Consider the following 13,526-nt stretch of genomic DNA (forward strand, 5'->3'; position numbering starts at 1 on the left):
ATGGACGCTTTAGCAGGAAACGTTTAATTAATTTTATCGAGTTTTATGCGTCAATCTCGTGAATATTCAACGTGTTTCGCTTCAGTTTCCTTTTTTCGCCACTTCTTTAATGGATTGAAATAATTAACTTCTCTAGGAATCACGCTTATCATACTAGTTTTACGGGTAATAAAAAATAACTGTAAAGCCCAATCGATCGCAAAAATTGACTAGTTCACCGTTACATTGTCTTTATGGCACGTTTTGAGCGAATGCGAAAAATCACAATCTAACAGATTCCAATATAATCCGCAAGTCGTTTCCTTGATGATTTTATTTTGCAGCATTTTAATTCAAGAATGTTTTTAGCGAGTTTTGATTTAGTTTTTATAACATAAAGCATATCTAATTAAACGACCAACTTTAGCGTATTTGTCATTTAATAAAGTTTTTACAAACATTTTATCATTTCGTACCCTGTACATGTAAAGTATATGGTAATCAAATTAGAACCCCTCCCCACCAAAAAAAAATATATATAGGTGCCTTGTTTAGAAATACTTAAAATTGATTTATTCATGAGAAATTGAGAGACGATAAAATAAAATGGTTATCATATACTTATTACTTAATTTAATTTTATTAAGGTCGAAGTTTTTAATTTCAACTTGTGTTGGTGGCACTTGTTTATTTTTATTTGACAGGCTGAAGTCATTATTTAGATCATTTTTTTTAAATATAATAAATTTAATATTTTGTAAGGTATTGACCGAATATAACATGCGCATATATATATAGAACTTTAAGTTGCAATAAAACAACGAAGGATTATTCGATTGACATGAATTTTATTTATGCGAAAGATAATCTTGTGGCATTACATGTTAAATATGATTTCTGGCATATGACCGCCACGGCTGGCACGGATGTAATCCAATCTGGACGTCAATTTTCGATGACTTTTTCCAAGATTCGTGGCCGTATATCGGCAATACCACGGCGAATGTTGTCTTCCAAATGGTCAAGCGTTTGTGGCTTATCCGCATAGACCAATGACTTTACATAGCCCCGCAGAAAGTAGTCTAGTGGTGTTAAATCACAAGATCTTGGAGGCCAATTCACAGGTCCAAAACGTGAAATTAGGCGGCCACCAAACGTGTCTTTCAATAAATCGATTGTGGCACGAGCTGTGTGACATGTTGAAACCACAACTCCTGAACATCATGGTTATTCAATTCAGGAATGAAAAAGTTAGTAATCATAGCTTTATACTGATCACCATTGACTGTAACGTTCTGGCCATCATCGTTTTTGAAAAAGTACGGACCAATGATTCCACGAGCCCATAAAGCGCACCAAACAGTCAGTTTTTCTGGATGTAACGGTGTTTCCACATACACTTGAGGATTAGCTTCGCTCCAAATGCGGCAGTTTTGTTTGTTGAAGTAGCCATTCAACCAGAAGTGCGCTTCATCGCTAAACAAAATGCGCTTATGAATATCGGGAACAACGGCAATCTCGTTTTGGGCCCATTTAACGAATCTACGCCTTACTTGATGATCGTTTCAATTCTTGCGCGAGTTGGATTTTGTAAGCACGTAAACCAACATCCTTCCGCAAAATCTTCGATAAAGTGGATGGACACAGATCCAATTCCTGTGCTCGTTGGCGGATGGACTCATTCGAATCTTCCTCAATGCCACGCTCTACAGCAGCAATAGCTTCTTCTGTACGCACCGTACGGCGTCTCTGGGGATGCGAGCTATCAATAAGAGTAAACGTGGTGCGAAAACGTTCCATGGTTAATCGAATTAACTGCTCTGATGGACGATTTTGTCGACGATAAAATGAACGTAGTGCGCGATACGTATTCCGCACAGAACCATTATTTTCGAAATAAAATTCCACTATTTGCAAGCGTTGTCCAGGCGTGAGTCTATTCATGATGAATTGCCAAATCAAACTGAGAATAAATCACCTGACAGATGTTAAATCGGTCGCCATCTTGAACAGTAATGCCAACTTAAAGTCCTATATCGAAAAAAAAAAAAAACACCTATTAGATACATACATACATATAACTTAAGAGTATGCCGCCTTAATTGTTGTAAAAACACAAGTGGTACAGATTCAATTTGAATTCGAAAAAATATAATAAGAGTAAAAGTCATTAGCACCCAAAAATAACATAACTATATATTGACTAGATGGCACTATTCCTAACTTCTTTATTATTGAAGCCACGAGGTCGGTTAAATTAAGATGATTAAACTGTTTAAAAAACCAATTGACTCCATGTTATGATTCTGCCTGACTTTTGCTTCTTTTGCTATAACATTTAATAATAATAGTAATAATAAAATAAGGCACTATTCGTTGCTTAAATTATTGCTAAAGCACCTCCTTAATGCTCAGAACATTCATTTCAGTATGCCATGATACTCAGATTTAAAACGAAAATCTAATCAGCAAACGATGGCCGACCAGAAAATGCAATAATACCGGAGATTATGCCACTTTTTCCATGAAGTGGCAACGTCGCGTTAGAGCGTTGTCTCTTAACATAATTGATCAAATTTTAAGAACGTTTTCGATGAACTACCAGCCGCCATTAACCGCCTTGTATGTACAAAACAACTTTTGAGTAATGGCTGTAAGGGATATAAAATCAATGGAAAAGAAAAAGGCATAAGAAATACCACGGTTAATTTAAATGCCCCTAGGTACAGAAAGGTTATCGCTTGACGTTATTAATGCAAGTGCGTTATAATTCAAACGTAACAAAGCGTCTGCAAAAATGAGATACATTCAACATTGTGTCGGGAAAATGTCTGTACAGATAACAATCTATCTTGGTCTGGCCTACATTAACGGGTTCTACGTTACCAGCTTTTTTCTCTAAGTATTTTTAAAGTGTATCCTAATGCAGGTCCATTATATGCGAGACGCGCGCGTAACGGAAACTTTTCGTGAGTCGATTTTACAGTTTTAGGTTTTGGGTTAACAATAAGTGTGTAAAAGGCTCCGAATTAAACGGCTAATTTTATGCGTATTACTCGTTAGATTTTTTCGAATTTGCGAATTGGTTTTGTGGGAAAATTATAGCAAACCAGACTGTATATACGGTGTGTTATTATTGTTTATCTTTTGTTATTTTATATTAATAAAACTGAAAATATTCTCAAATAAAATAATATTGAAATAACACAAAATGCTATTTTCTGACATTTTTTTTTCAATTAAAAAAGACGTATTTTTTTAATATCACAGTATATATCAACGCATTTTTTTAAGAAGTTAGATTATTACTTTTATTTTTTACAAATATTTAAAAAAATATATTTTTTCTACTCCCGTCTGTAAATTACTTAATTACACACCCTAGCGTGCGTCAAACGTCACTTTACCACGTCAGTTTCCTTTCCCACGGATCCGAGCCATTTCGAACATTTCCGAGATTTTACCGCACGGGTTTGGGAGCAATCGGTTGTTTTCGGAGATAGTTTCCACGCTTTGAATTTTGACGTTTGTCAATTCTGACGGTCATGTCAGTGAATGTATTTGTGTTGTTTTACGAAAATATACCCAAAACTAACGGTCATAGAAAAAGTATAGTATGCAACACGTTCGATAAACTTTTTAAGTCACTCGTTTATTAATGAGCAAAGCAAAGATTATTCTATTGCTAATACTATTATGTCACTAACCGTCTTTTTCTGTTATAAGATTTAAATTTAAAAATTGTATTGTTTTTTAACTTGTGCTGCTCATCCTAATGTTGTAAACGTTAGCAGAAATAAGCACAGTGCTATAAAAATTAATGAGTCACATTTTATTTAAATACTTGCATAATGTATGTAGTAGTCCCATGATGTGATCCTTGTGAAGTAGTATTCTAAAAATAAAGCGGACATCATCCAAATATTTGTTTTAAAGTTCTTATATACAATGAAAACCATTAATCAATTTTCGAAGGTAACCTGGTCGATGTCAACAAAATTAGTATAAATTTTTTTTATTTTGTCTTTGTAAATATTTCTCTGCTAGATATCGAATCAGAAATTAATGGTTTCCAAATTATGGTTTTTCATTTGGCGTAAAAATAAAAAGGAAAAATTAAAATGAAATGTTTGCAATAATTCGATTTTAATTTGTGCACCGCGTCCCATATAAAACTACTCATTATATTTCAGGAAATCTAGTAGAGATAGAGAAAAAAGTTAAATACCAAAGTTTATGGAGATATTTTAAAAATATAGTATTTGCTGTGCAGCATTATCTTTTTATTTTTAAATTAAGAATTCTGAATACTATGTCAAATATTAACTTAACTTACCTAACAAGTTTTTGATCACCGTGTAGTTTTTAATTTTTAGAATATCAACACCGACCACTAAAGTATAAGGAAATCAATCCTAAATATATAACAAAAGCTCTCAGTCGGGGAAATCCATAGAATTCTATAAATTCATATAACATACATATGTATTAATGTACAGGGTATTCTGCTAAGTTAAGAAAGTTGTTACTTGTCCACAAAAATTCAAACATCACGTAAATATAACAATATGTTGTTTTAAAAGAATAAGTGAATCGATATATCTTGGTTACTATATACATCACTAATCGTAGTAGGCTTTTAATTAAATATCAATAGCGGCGTTACATTCGTCTTTATATGCCACGGGTTCAACAACAATAATGGTTAATTATATCTCGCAGAACCAGTTAAACTAAACCATATTTAAACACGTGTTTCGTAATGGAAAGAAACAGGGTAACCCGATACGTTACCAGGACGGTATTCAGTAGCAAAAAGACACAAGAAATTAGTCAATATTTGAACTATATGCCACAAATCAGTTTTTCCATGGAAGATAAATTGGCAAATGCTGGTTTTTATTCTTATTATTATTATAAGGCGGCTGACAATTGGATGGCATAACAGTTATAAGTATTTAAAAAAAAGACCAAATTGATTTACCTCAAATTATATTACTACTCAACTATAAAAAATTACGAAGATGACATTTAAGTAATTTGGGCAGTGGAAAAAAATCTCAAAAAGAAAACTACATTTTTTAATGAGATTTTTCAAAGAGTCTAGACCTTTTATATGGTTCTAGAGTTTAGTTAGTTATTTTCATTTGGAAAATGATATGATACATAAATCCAAATAAGGTTATTTTTGAGTTTGTTCCAAATATTAAAGATTCTACAGTGGCTACTATTTAATCAAATAAACGTTCTCTAATACGTTACGGTATATCCTCTTACCTTGGCATATATAGATTCAAATAAATTCCACTATCCCCGAATACTTATAATAAGTCAAATTGCTATGGTAATGACCAATTTCAATTCAACTTTTGGAAAACTCACAATATATATTTTAAATGTGAAATCAACTCTAACTAATAATCTGACTACGACTCTGTGCGTGGAAACTAAAGTGCGTGAGTTCAACTTAAACATAAAGGGCTTTATCTCCAGGTAGACACTACGTCTATATCTTCCTGCTTATATTAAGGCGTTCTGTGTACCCAAAACATCGTACGCATGTTTAAATTCGGAGATCGTTAACCTGTTCCGCGGCTGAGATAGACAAGGCATAAGTCGAAAAAAGAAGAAGAACGACATAATGGCCTCGGCTAGAACGAATGGATTGAAATGCCATCTCCGACGACTTGATTACTATCAACCGAAAAGGTGTACATGAAGACGTTTACAATTTAAAAGGAGTGATGAAGTGGTAGAACTGTTTTAATGGTTTTTTGATCTACTCTCGAATTTGTTAAATAATACCGTAGAGATTTAATTTTTTTGCTTTTTTTATTCGGAAGGAAATCAAGTCGTTGGAATGTAATTATGTTCCTAACATATTATTGTCATGCCGAATAATGATAATTAAAGGACTTTAAGCAACTAAATCACCTGTGTCGAAAAAGCCGACAATTACTATTTTATGGAAAGGAAGTTTGTTTGTTTACTGAACTCAACGCCAGTAATGCTTTTCTAAAATACAGTTCAAAGTTCAAGTAGAATATTGTAATCCTGATGACCCAACTATTTAAAAAACGGTTCTCTCTAGTGAACCTATAGACGGAAATATTTAGATGAATAAGATGCATTGTTAGTCGCATTCTTTTTGGCTAGGAAATGGTGGCATAGAAAATATACAGGACAAAAATATCAGGAAAGTTCCACATTTGAGTAGAAATTGGAAAACAGCGATTCAACACAAACAGGTGAATAAATAATATCCGGGAAGTGCACTATCCTTAAAAATTCATTCCGACCTCCTAAAATCATAAAAAAAATGATGTTTCAGATATTTCAAAAATTCATTAGAGAAAAAAGTAAAATGATTCTGCCTACCTGCAGTAATTGCAAAATTATCACCTTCCTCAAAATAGCATCACAAATAGAACATACACTTTTTAAAATATTTGAAAATGTCCCTTACAATATTCACTACCTATGGATTTATTTATTTTTTTTCTTTTTTAATTTTATTTTTTAGTATTTATGTGCCATCGTACTATATATTGATATTGTGCGTTATGTAGTTGTCACGTCGTTCTGGGAACCAAATAGAGTCGATATTATTGGACATCACAAACGCATAATAATTTATTATAAAATACATATTATTATTAAATAATGATAGATAACACTCTAAAATTGCAAGATGTTATTTGAAACATTTTTAGTAGTCAATTAAGAAGTGTCCCAACACTAATCGTACCTATGGTTTTTTTTCCCGATTTTGTCGACATATAAAATGTCATTGTAAATAACTTTTTAAAATTAAGTTTTTGGATACTTTTTTATCAAACTCTAAGTTCAAGTTGACTATAGAATTTGTCGCCACTCCACTGATCATGTGGTCGAAGTCAGGATGTCAAGCTAGGATATGCAGGACCGAACATTATGGGGAGTATATATTTTTTAAATTTTGCAACAGGTTTCTAAAATCAAATTATGGAGTTTCTAAAACAAAATAATCAATCAATTCGCGGAAATTAATGAAAGAAAGTGTCTATTTTCCAGGCACGCAGTATAATTTTGGATTAAATTTAAATGACTATGTGCAAATATTTTTGTGATTCGAACGAATGAGAGTGCATTGCACTTGAAGATGTATATATTTTCCTACAATGTTTTAACTTCAACTCCGGTTAAAAATTATAATTCGCGCTTGTATTTAACGCCATGGGCACATGAAAATTACCGTCCTTGTTAAATTATTATAATTTAGAGCGGTCTGATTCTAGGAAGTCGACTCTAATTTTTACCTTGCTTTGCTGCATCGCTTCCCAGCGCGTTACCTTAACTTTTATGACTGTACTTTCTGTTTCGTCCGTCATTTTTATTTCAGTTGGTTTTAAATCTAAAGTTTATTTAGACCACCAAACAAATATTAAAGCGAAATCGGAAAAAATGTCTTTCATTTAAACATATTATCCTGTCATAAGTAAAGTTACATTATTAATTTTATTAGTCTCATTATTTATGTATAAATTTAGATTCTAATACTATTTCAAAAAAAAAATACAGCCCATGCAATTTAAAATTTGAATAATAACCTGTCAAAGTTTGACATATGCAAGAAATTTTAGACATTTAAACAAAACATTCGATGGAAAGTTCATAGAAAACATAAATCTTGAATACAAGTCATGAATTTAAATAATCGGCAGTTATTTCGTTTATTGATTTTGAAGGCAACGTGGGTGTATCTCAATTGAAAAAGAACCTTTTTCGTTAATAGCCAAATCGGAGTGCATACCGAGTGTCTGAATAAGTTTATTAACGTGTTGCATACTATACTTTTTCTACGACCTTCAGTATCACTAAAATTTACTGAAAACATCCGATTGATCCCAAAACCCAGAGTCAAAGTACCAGAGAAGTCGTATTTTAGAGTAGGAGAAGGATAAAGTTATTTTCGAAATATGCCGCTGCTTATGTAAATAATTCTTTAAAAAATCTGAAGAAACACCAAATAAATGTTATCATTGAGATTAAGCTGACTAGGACTTCTTACGGTTATCTGACGCCAGATAAAACAATGTTTAAAATTTTCAGAGATTCTTAAATAAATAATTCAGTACTTTATTGTCCGATTAATGTAAATGACTTGTAAAACCCATAATCTATGACAGTATTAATCGGCTTAATATTATTTTCCCACTGTTAGATAGCCTTTTTAGGTTATTACACTCTAATTGTTACATTTTTCTTTTGATTTAATTGACTGTACCTGCAGTGCGCAACCACTAATACAGGTAAGTATTGTTGTAACTGCGAGAAATTTTAAAAAATGGTTTCCTCCTATTGAACTGTAATTAGCCGTAAAATTTACTTTATAGTCAAGCTTGTCGTTAACGTAATTTTTTTTTCGCCTCGGACGCATGTTATGGACAATAAATCAATAAAGAATGGTTTGCCAAGTTGAGGTTATGTTAATGAGACAACCAGTTAGAGGGTAACGATGAGAAGAAAATTGGTTGTCGTTTTCGTGAATGGGTTCGAAGATACTAATTGAAAATTAACGAAAACCAAAACTTCCAAGATATAGTTGCTCGTAAATAAGAATATGATTTCTTAAATAACAAAACCAGGCTAAACAACCAGAGGACTGGGTTTGTACTGAATAAACATTGCACTAATTTCAGAGAACATGAAATGCATGTCCAAGGTCAAAAAACCTGAAAGCGGAAATTTCTTGAATTCATGTGGCAACTTTAATAACAACATAATTAGCAGGCCCAGCATTGACGTCCTAAATATGTCGTGTTTCTCTAACGCCAGGGCTTGAAAGTGCCCAACAACAGTGGAAAATATTGCAACTGCTATGCAGTCTGAACTTGATAGCGATTAGTGATTTAAGAAGGGTTCTCGAACGTTCCTAGTTCGCCTTAGGTTATCTTATATCTTGTTCGTTTTATGTAGCTCGTTCACGGGTTGTTATTTCTGAAATATCGTTACGGCTATTTCGGTGAAAGGATAAAATTCTATTATCTAAATTGCATACATAAATCGTTGGGGGGGGGGGGCATTTTGCGGGAATTAATTTAAATTTTGACTGTCCGAATATACAGGATATTCAGCTGATAGCTTTTTTAACTGCTTCTGGAAGTTATTAAAATAAACAGTAATTTTTCTCTTATTTTAACGGTAGATGGTCGAATTTGAAGATAAACATAAATATTTGAAAAGAATTTTATGTTGAATTGCTTTGAAGTTAAAATTTGTGAAAATATTACTGGCCAGGTGTACCTGTATTCTATAGAATAACTAGCGATTTCAGGTAGTTCATTATAGAATATTGTGCAACGAATTCGATAAACGCTATTTAATTCACGAATTTGATTTGGCACGAGCGGCTGTGTAATAAACGAGTAATTGAAGAACTTTATCAAAGTGTACATACTATACTTTTCCTACTACGATTAGTTTTTAGATATATTTTTGGAAAACAGGACAAATGCTTTTTCCAAGTGACTTGTGACATGAGGACAGACAAATATCAAATGAGTAGCTACAATCCATCTAAAAGATTCGATGACTCCCAAACCCTTAGCCAATGTACCAAAAACGTCCGAAAAGGCTATTTTAGAGTAGGGCGGATATATTTTCTATAGAGTGAGCGGCTTAAATATTTAACAAATTCAATATCAGGTATCGGATTTCAATATTTTAATAGGTTTTGAAAACCATTAACTTCTTGACAATATACTAACATTACTCAAGATATTTTCAATAATTTTTCTTATTTCGTATCTAATTCCAAATTTTAAATCATTTAAAATTTGTGATTTTTTCTTTTACACTTTTCATTTTAAATATCCCCAGAGGAAAAAATGCAGTGGAGTAAAATCTGGCGATCTCGCAGGCCATTCCATTGATCCCCTTCTAATACACTGTCCGAGAAATACCGTATTTAAATATCCACGGACTTGTCGAGAAATATGGTGCGGAGCACCATCTTGTTCAAGCTGAATCTCTCTATTTGGCATATCTTGCTGATTTGGAGTTGGGAAAGACACTGCTGGAGCAGGAATTAAGTGATTTTGAAGAAATTGTAAATTCTCCTCCAGAAAGCTTTTGATCGAAGAAATAAGGTAAATTCAAAAGCCCTGCCGAAACATTTATTTTTGCGGATGTTGTATATGATTGTCTATAAATTTTCTCTAAATTTTACTCACTGTGGGTCTTGAAATGGGTCTTTCTGAATATTTAGTGTTAAATAAATTACAAATTTCTTCTTGAGTTCTCGTTCTCTCTCCATATCCAATAAAAATTAATACTTCAGTGCTCTGATTGATTTAGATGCGCCATATTCACTTCTTACTGAGACAAATGTAATTGTGACAATTGAAGAACTTTCCTGTTACTAGCTACTTACTTGTTCTGTTTAAAAGTCAATGTCTCCTTTTTATTCCTGTGTAAGTGATAATATGCTGCATAAATTATGAGTAACATTAGAAGCAAAATTCGAAAATGGATTTTGAAAAATGGTGTTCCATTTGAAAAAAGCTGGTTGAGGTCCACATCTACTTTTTGACTCACCTTGTATATTTAAACAAAATATGAAACGAGAACTAATTAAAATTGAGTGGATCGCCTTTATCAATGGAAAAAAAATCTTAGACCAATGTGGTTTTTCTGTCAGATAAAGAGCAAAAACGAAGCCAAGTTAACCAAACGTGTCATCATATTTAATTTTCAAGTCGGCTCAGGAAAAACTGTTTTTTTGCTAGTTTTGGTTAGTACTTATTTGCTCCTCCTCTCTTTCCTTAAAAACCAATTTATCCTAGGACAAATTAGTTTAGCTTGAAATCGGTTTTGATAATTAACTGTCACAACTATAGTTGGGACCAAATGTAAAGAATTTCTAAAAAGAAAATGGAAATATTCAAGCATCTTATATAGTGTAATATTCGATATATTGCCGATTATCTTTAACATCACTAGACCATATTTATATATAATATTTATTATATAATATAATTTATTTCATTCCATGTTTGATAGTTTTCGGCATTCTATACATAATATATAATATTATATTTTTGCCAACATATATATAATCCGAAGGTTTTGGTTAGTTTCTTTTTCTTCGCTGACGGTTCGTATTTGTATTTTTTTTTTAGATTAAACAAGTGATAATGAAACTTTTATATGTTTTGACTTTCATTTATATCTCACTTCAGTTTTTTAGAAACAAATAAAAATTAGCTTGATTTTTGCGTTTGTTGGTTGATGATGATGACAGATGGTCTGTACGTATTATTTAAGTCGAATTACTTATTGTTCGTTAGAGTCGCTAGATTGTAAGAAATGGGTTTTAAACAAATATCTTGCATTATTCAAAAGCAAAAGAAACATAAATTCAATCTTGAAAATCAAGCATTTTAGGAGTTTTTTTAGTCCACAAAGAAAATAGTGCATGCACGTCTACATAATTTGGTTTTAATTTTAAGTAGCATTAATAAATTTCAGCTTTGAGATACTTTCGTTATTAAAAAATTGTTCCAGTCATGGACGGATTTTAGTAAATTAGTAAAGAAAATTTATTGGATATTTAAATTGGTTTTTGCAAAATGCAAGGTGGGTTTAAAATCTTCTCCGCATGTAAAGAACTAGATAAAAACTAACCAGCTCTAATCTCAAATAATGAGACAATCATACGCAGGAAACTTGAGAACCAATATAAATTTAAATACACTTCTTCGAAGTGACGCTTAAAATTCACGATTGTGTCAGTTAATTTTAACGACTTTTGAAATAGGCTTTCGTCTTAAACTCCACCTATACGTAGGTTGCTCTCAAAGTGTGGGAGACCCGACATATATCTATCTACTTAAATGTCTTTGGACCAGTTGTACGTTCCCGCTGACCTCGTGAAAATGTGAAATCTGACTCATGCTACTTGACTTCAGGATTGCATTGGCGTGCACGCTTCATATTTCAGAACGGATCCATCTTTTTTACTTAACAAAATTTTCATTTACAGCTTCATTAACCTTTAAGATAATTGCTTGTCGCGAATACTTAATTTCTCCTGACACAAATGAAAGTATAGAATAGAATAGAATAGGAAAGAATACTTATTAGCTATCTTGAATTTCAATTACTTCTATTTCAAAAAACCACGTTAAAGTGGCATATATCAACATTGATTTGCACTATGCACTATATGCAGCGTTTTTTAATGTGTTTTTCGCCTTCATTTCATTTTAAAATGTTTGAGTATTTTCTGTTATTTGGTGTTGTAGAAAGGATTTGTGGATTTTAATTAATGTTGCAAAATATCAAAAACCTCATTAAATGGTTTCTACAACGTGATTTTATTTTATTGTCCCCTTATTTTTTATGCTGCAGCCGACTCCTATTGACCTTGATCCACCAACGGGATCAGACAATATTCGACCTTGACGATTTTCTTGTCAAGAATAGTACCAGTCAAAGCCGCGTTCAAGTAAAACTAGTGTATTTATTCCAAAGAAAGAAGCAAAAATAAACCAAAACTGCAAATTATAACCGTACAAAACTTTCGCCTTATTTCAGTTATTATGCAACAAGTGTGGTAAATGGCATTTGAATCAAGAGTTTTGGTTAGTTAGGTAATTTTGAAAAGGGAGTAAAAACAAAGTTTTCTTTAGTATTTGCTCCTGTCCACTTTTCTTATAAACCGATTAACAGGAATATAAAATCGTGCGGCGCTTACATTCCGACACATCGACGCTTATTTTTTATTTAAGCTTTGGAAACCTAATAAGCATACAGGAGAAATTATCTTCTAATAGCATCGATTAAACGAGTTATTTGAGGAGGCGATTTTTAGAAAAATCGTCCAATTAACGGCGGGAATACATCAAGTTCGATAGAGGGTTAACGATGACCATAACTAACCAGCCATGCGTGGCCGGCCGAGCCGAAGGACATCTAGGTCTTTACTTTTTAATGGTCTGTGCAAAGAGCGGAGGACACGGTTTGGTTCTGGTCGTGAGGCGACTTGTATCAAAGATTGCGCCGCCCGACGAATCGCCGATTTTAAAAACGTATTTTAATTGTACGTATCTATTCGTATATAGGAGATTCAGCGTGAGTTAATGACTTAAATCGTATATTTTGTGACCGCTGACCACATTTTACGTTTTGCGATATTAGTAGTGCTGGCCTTATCGACGACGTTGCTTGTTAATAGGAAATCGCAATGGATTTATTAGTAAACCAAAACGCGTACTTGAACCGGATCCGCAATCGAGGTTTATAATTATTGTGCGAGTGTTATAAATGTTATTAACAAATAATTCGATTCCATTTTATTAACATGCCAATTGTTAGTACCAAATATATCGCTAAATAAAAATATCATTATTCATATGTCCTATGACATCCAAACAAAATGTAACAATGTTAAGAGCGCACGTGACCGACTTTGCTACGTGTTTTAATTGGCCATAGGTAAGTGCGCACACCCAGTATAATCGAAATAGGCGAGATAATATGAATCAGACTGATTAATTAATTAT

The 13,526-nt window shown here is 32.6% G+C and overlaps 1 protein-coding gene across 1 annotated transcript in view; it reads right to left on the minus strand.

Annotated features, from left to right (window-relative positions):
* Positions 1-13,526, minus strand: part of LOC132703623 (uncharacterized) — a 209,267-nt gene that overhangs the window by 176,279 nt on the left and 19,462 nt on the right. The gene's annotated exons all lie outside the window — the stretch shown is intronic.

The sequence above is a fragment of the Cylas formicarius genome, unplaced genomic scaffold (genome assembly GCF_029955315.1).
Source record: "Cylas formicarius isolate icCylForm1 unplaced genomic scaffold, icCylForm1.1 PGA_scaffold_6__28_contigs__length_40554024, whole genome shotgun sequence".
Classification (NCBI taxonomy): domain Eukaryota; kingdom Metazoa; phylum Arthropoda; class Insecta; order Coleoptera; family Brentidae; genus Cylas; species Cylas formicarius.